Source organism: Austrofundulus limnaeus, unplaced genomic scaffold, assembly GCF_001266775.1.
Source record: "Austrofundulus limnaeus strain Quisiro unplaced genomic scaffold, Austrofundulus_limnaeus-1.0 Scaffold541, whole genome shotgun sequence".
NCBI lineage: Eukaryota > Metazoa > Chordata > Actinopteri > Cyprinodontiformes > Rivulidae > Austrofundulus > Austrofundulus limnaeus.
Window position 1 is genome coordinate 290,589 of NW_013952943.1, and position 5,729 is coordinate 296,317.

Here is a 5,729-nt window from a genome sequence, read left to right on the forward strand (position 1 = left end):
ATACAATGATCATATAATAAATTGATTAAAACACATCAACAACATCTTCATGCAGCAGAAGCATTGCTGTACATTCTGATGAAACACTGGGATCCTTTATTTTATTGCACAATAGATGCTTTTTTATCCTGTTCAGCACATTTTAATGGTAACATCTGATCACAAATAAATCTTTGAGTGCCTCTTATAATAAATGCCACTTTGTGTAGTGAAACTTCAATTATTATGCTGTTTGGTCAAGGAAAAGACATGAATGTTCCCTCTAACACTGAGGAAATCAATGACTCTGTATTCCACATTTCAGATTATGGCTTATTAATAACCAATTTATTAGGAGTTATAAAAATGCTCCTTAAACGATGTACACAGAGGAAAACAGATAAGACCATTTTAAAACTTTTATTCCCCTCAAATGAAACACATTTGAGCCGTTTTATTTTATGAGTTGCTGTTTTTGAAGTTTCCCCTGCAAAATATTTTTTAACGCTAAGCATAATTACCACTAAAACACACTTTTAGGCAAAGATTTTTTCACCCTTGCACACAAGAGGTCAAAAATTGCAGTTCTTTTTTAAGTAGCTTATGTTAAAAATATGAAAACAAATCAGAATATTAATTTCAGTGTTGAAGTATCAACTCCTCAAAGCTCTCAATGMGTCCACATGACTTTGTCTCCATGCTTACCTCAGTGTTGCACTGTGGTTGAACATTTTTATGTTATGAGGGAAGAAAAAAATAATCATAAAATGATACCAGCCAGGGAGAAGCAGCAGGCCTCCTGTTTCATCAAACCTTGCTCCTCAACATCTTTACAAACTTTCTCCAACTGTCAGCTGGATTTAAGAGCTTCCTAAAACATTTCCACACATATCTGCACCCTGCTGTGCATTTTCACCTCGACCACAATCAAGCTCACCTGTTTTCCTTCGAGTCGTTGATCAGGTAAAGTCCTGCCACGTCACACAAATGAAAGGAAGGAGAGCGCAGTGCGTTGGTGGGACTTCCTCCTTTCTGGAAACCTCAAGGAGCTGTTGATAGAGCGTTGATAGAGCGTTGATAGAGTGTTGATAGAGCGTTGATAGAGCGTTGATAGAGCGTTGATAGAGTGTTGATAGAGAGTTGATGGAGCGTTGTATCCCAACAACCAAGTTATTTGTCCCAGACAAGAAGAATGGCATCACAGGAGAGTGTTCTCCCCCCTCCCTTCTCTCTCCTCCTCTTCCTCTCCCAACTCCCCCTTTTCGTCTTACATCCCCGCTGCTCTATTTTCTGCTGGGAAGCCTGCTGAAGGAAGGGAAGTGGAATTGTTTTCTGAGATCAATGGCAATTCCGCTCGGAGTAAACTTCCAGGGTCCTTCTGTTTACCGCGCGGTGCTTTGGGTTTACACTTCAGCTGTCTGGGCCGAGCTTCCAGCCGTAAAACACACWGGAGCTCACGCAAACAGAACCACTTCAGCTGGAGAGCGAACGCCTGACATTACGCAGAGTCATGAGATTTCAGCTGAAACTGTACCTACTTTGTTCGTCTCTTTGTCTGTGGAGAATCCCGATCTGGATCTGCCTCGAGTCGGACATCCCGACAAAAGAGTCACAGTTAAAGCTGAAAGACATCGTCCTCCCCTGTCCCGTTTTTTCACCTCGTTCCTCCGTTTGTCCGTTCTCAGATCCGCCATCTGCTCACGATGTCACATTAAATAAAATGATTTGTTTCACATGTTTAATCCCTCCTTGCTAAAAGCCAGTGTGCATTCGCATGGATGTAACTGTGTGGTTAGGGCACACAACCACTGTTCAGGTCAAAGGTCATGRCTTTGGCTCAGAAGCTGAAGGTGGGGGATTTCTCACTAATCCTTACTTTGTTAGTCTATAAAGTATTAATTTATATCTATATAGAGTTTAATAAAAATATAAGAAATTAATTTAAAATTAAAGTTATTTTAAGATGGCAGCAATCCACCTTGGTCTTCAAACTAGCAGTTAACTAGGAAAAAACTATTTTTCTTATATTAAAGRTCATTCAAAAAGTTGTCCACAACAGGTAAGATATTGACCCCTCGTATCCTTCTCTACAAGACCTGGCTTCAAAGGATCTGAACTGTCTCTTTAAGTTATTTGCTGCCGCAAATAATAAAGTCTTATTTATAGCAAACTTTTGAAGAGTTGCTATCAACGCCTTCATTTACACACAGATTAACATTTCTCTTTTTTTCTTTTACAACCTTGATGAAAAGAAAGCAGAAGTTCTCACTCACCAAACTGTCAGACTCTTTCTTTTCCTTTCCTTTGGTTTTGTTATTACCCATCCTTTGTTCTCTCCATTAGCTGAAGCTCTTTGTTTCTTCCCTCCCTCTGTCATGGCCTAATCAGGGATCTGACTGACTTATTCCTCTGAACAACTGTGCCTTTAAGCAGAGAAATGCTTTTGGAGATAAAAATAGCAAAAACAACAAAGAGTTGAAGAGGGTAACTCTATGACCAAGAGCTACGGGCTTCTAATTCACAAGTATATAGACTATTTATGTATAACATGTCATTTTTATAATCACGCGTTTATGCACGTTTTTGAATTAAATCTGTAAGATAACTCATTCATGTTGTTCTCCTTTGATGCTTCCCTCKTTCTTTCAACGTGTTGCATGAGTTCAGTATTTTTAAAAAAAGGCCTTCAATRATCAACCAAATCAAAATAAAAAAGCTGTGACTTCAAACACAGAGTCGTGTTTAAGCATCGTGTTGCTGATTGCAAATCTAGGGTGCGGTGTAACAGGTGGAGCAGGAAAACAAAACAGACAAAACACACTGACCTTCCACAAACAGACAAAAAAAAATAAAAATAGAAATACAAACAGGAAGTGAGGATGATGAAGCAGAACATAACAAATTCATTAAATTAATCCAACATTAAAAGTTGAATTTGGGATGTATATTTAGAAATCATAACATCCTTTTTTCCCACGCAGATTTATTTAGCTTTTAAACTGGATGTCTTTGCTCCTCTGCAGCCTGCGTTTTATTTTCTAAAACATGTCAAAGACTGGTTAACTCTGAATTGTCTGACAAGACTGAAATTGTTGTACAACAGTGGAAATCCTGCTCCTCCCTGGGTTTGCGCGCTGTTCCTCCTCTTATAAGAACCTCATGTTTTTAGACGGTTCTTTTAAATTTAAGAAGCAGGAATCCTCAGCTGTTAAAACCAGTTTTATCCTTCATCCATCCAGGCTTGGGTAATTTGGATGAAAAACGTATCATAATATAGGAGTTTCATATCAATAATTATTGATTAGTGTTTTGTTTTACCTATTTGAAATATGGTCCAGTAGAAAAAAAGGCTGATTATAATCCTGCCAAACTGGTGACGTGACCTGTCCTCTTTTATCCACAATTTCCTTTCAAACTGTTGCATCATTTTCTCCTTTCACTCCATGCTGTTTTTATTTTTATTTTTAAGCAGTCATGAGGCATGGAGATGAAACATGAAGGTGAWGCTGTACATGTTACRCAACAGGCAGCTGCTAGCTTAACAAAGAGTGAGTGAGTGAGCCTTGCTGGGCAGTGAGAGGTCAAGTGWCTAAAGCCTTTCTTCTGCCTACATTACCCAGAATGCCGTGCAGCTGTGGGTCAGAGTTCYATGAAATTATCAGTATTCTATCAAATATATTTTCTATTGATCACATGCCTATTGTGATATACTGTGTGTGCTGTAGCCCTATATGCATCCATTATGTTTCATTTCAGGGGTCACTGGTGTCCATGTCCAGCAGGGGGGGGAGGGGTACAGCCTGGACAGGTTGTAAATCCATCACAGGTCCACACAGAGACACGTGAGACAAACCATTCACTCACTCACCTAGGGAAATGTTTGAGTTATCAATTAACCTAACAGTCATGTTTTTTTTGTCCGTGGAAGGAAGAAAGCCCAGAGAAAACCCACGCATGCACAGAGAGAACATGCAAACTGCAACCAGAACGTTACCTGGCTGTTCGACTGTTCAACAACACGTTCACATTCTGTGAATTCAAAGCCGTCACTGGTTTATAAAGCTATAAAAAAATGTAAAGGAATTTATATATTTATATTATTATGGCGGCACAGTGGCTCAGTTGGTAGAGCTGATGTCTCTCAGCAAGAAGGTTGCTGGATCAAATCCCGGTCCGGGGACCTTTCTGGGTAGAGTTTGCATGTTCTCTCCATGCATGTGTGGGTTYTCTCCGGGCACWCCGGCTTCCTCCCACAGACTAAAAACATGACTGTTAGGTTAATTGATAACTCTAAATTGTCCTTAGGTGTGAGTGAGAGAGTGAATGGTTGTTTGTCTCTATGTGTGTCTCTGTGATGGACTTGTGACCTGTTCAGGGTGGACCCCGCCCCTCACACTGTGGCTGCTGTATATGAGCACCAGTGACCCCCCGTGACCCTAAAAGGAAGAAACAGTTATAGATAACGGATGGAATTTATATTCTAGCAATTTTCATTAAACATGAAAGGCCACCAGGACTCAAAATAATAATTTCTGTTGAAAAGTTTAATCTTTATTTGTTGTTTAATTCTGATTAAGTATTTTAAAATTCCCATTTATTACCTGCAGAAACAATTAATTAAAAAGTTATTACTAAAAAAACTATTTGCAGAGAGAGAGGGGAAAATCTCTGTGGATTCACTAAAAAGTGCAAGATTGAATGTTTATGATGAAAATTAACATTACAGTTATTACTAAAAAAACTATTTGCAGAGAGAGAGAGGAAAATCTCTGTGGATTCACTAAAAAGTGCAAGATTGAATGTTTATGATGAAAATTAACATTACATCTATTCTTAATTTGTTTTTCAGCAAAATTCAAATCCACAGAGGCTGTTCAGTGCATTAAGTAAAACCTACACACAAAGATGTTATTATATGAGGTCAGCCAAAATATATAACTCTACTGGAACATTATCAGCTGATTTTAGCTTATTTGTCTGTTGATAGTGCCTCGTATGCTGACAATGAAGTCAAAATGCCTCCCCTAAAAGGTGCCCCGCGACTCTAAATGTCCTGCATCAGAAAGTCTTAAAACTGTTTTATCACTGTTTTTATTCCAGGAGTTTTCATTAGATTATTGAATGTTGAATGAAAGCAAACATATCTGCTGTCRTAGACCTCGCCTGTTCCTCCCGCACCCAATCCAGAACAAGGTTATCAAGATATGGAGAGACCAAAGGTAAACATGGATTCTTAAGGCTGGATTTTCCACCCACCGCCACCAGCATCCGCAGCATGCCACCCGTGGAGAATGAGCGGCATTACAAACACAGGAAGGGGGATATCTACCAGACCCCCTTCACCCAGGACACCCACCTAACTCTGTCACGAGGACAGTGTGTGTGAGTGTGTGTAGTAGAGGTACAGTAACTAAGTACATTAACTTTGTTACTGTACTTAAGTATTTTTTAAATTGTAACTTTTTAATTTTTTTACATTCAAAACCTAAAAATGATACTTTTCYTTCTTWACTTTAAAATGTRACACCTAGTTTCACAATATAAATATAAATATAAATATGACCAAATTTATCTTGAAATAAGAGGTTTAGGTACTCTAAAAATGAAGTGTTGAATTTACTTAACCAAGTAACTGCTTCCACTGAGCTAGAGTAAATGTAAAACAATTAAAGGGCCAATATTATGTGTTTCTCCTGCATACATTTAAATACTATACCATAACAAAGTATCCATGTTACCTTTAGCTGTTA

General features: G+C 38.5%; 1 protein-coding gene across 2 annotated transcripts in view; it reads right to left on the bottom strand.

Moving 5' to 3' along the window:
• The window catches only part of gja5a (gap junction protein, alpha 5a), a 13,853-nt gene extending 11,518 nt beyond the window's left edge, over positions 1–2,335 (bottom strand). Inside the window, exon 1 of one of the 2 annotated variants that reach the window (XM_014026305.1) lies at positions 2,253–2,335. The gene's annotated coding sequence lies outside the window, so the exon portion shown is untranslated. Of the gene's footprint in view, positions 1–916; positions 1,193–2,252 lie in introns of those variants that run through there. The other variant, XM_014026306.1, reaches the window with a different exon arrangement.
• Positions 2,336–5,729: the final 3,394 nt, after the last annotated feature.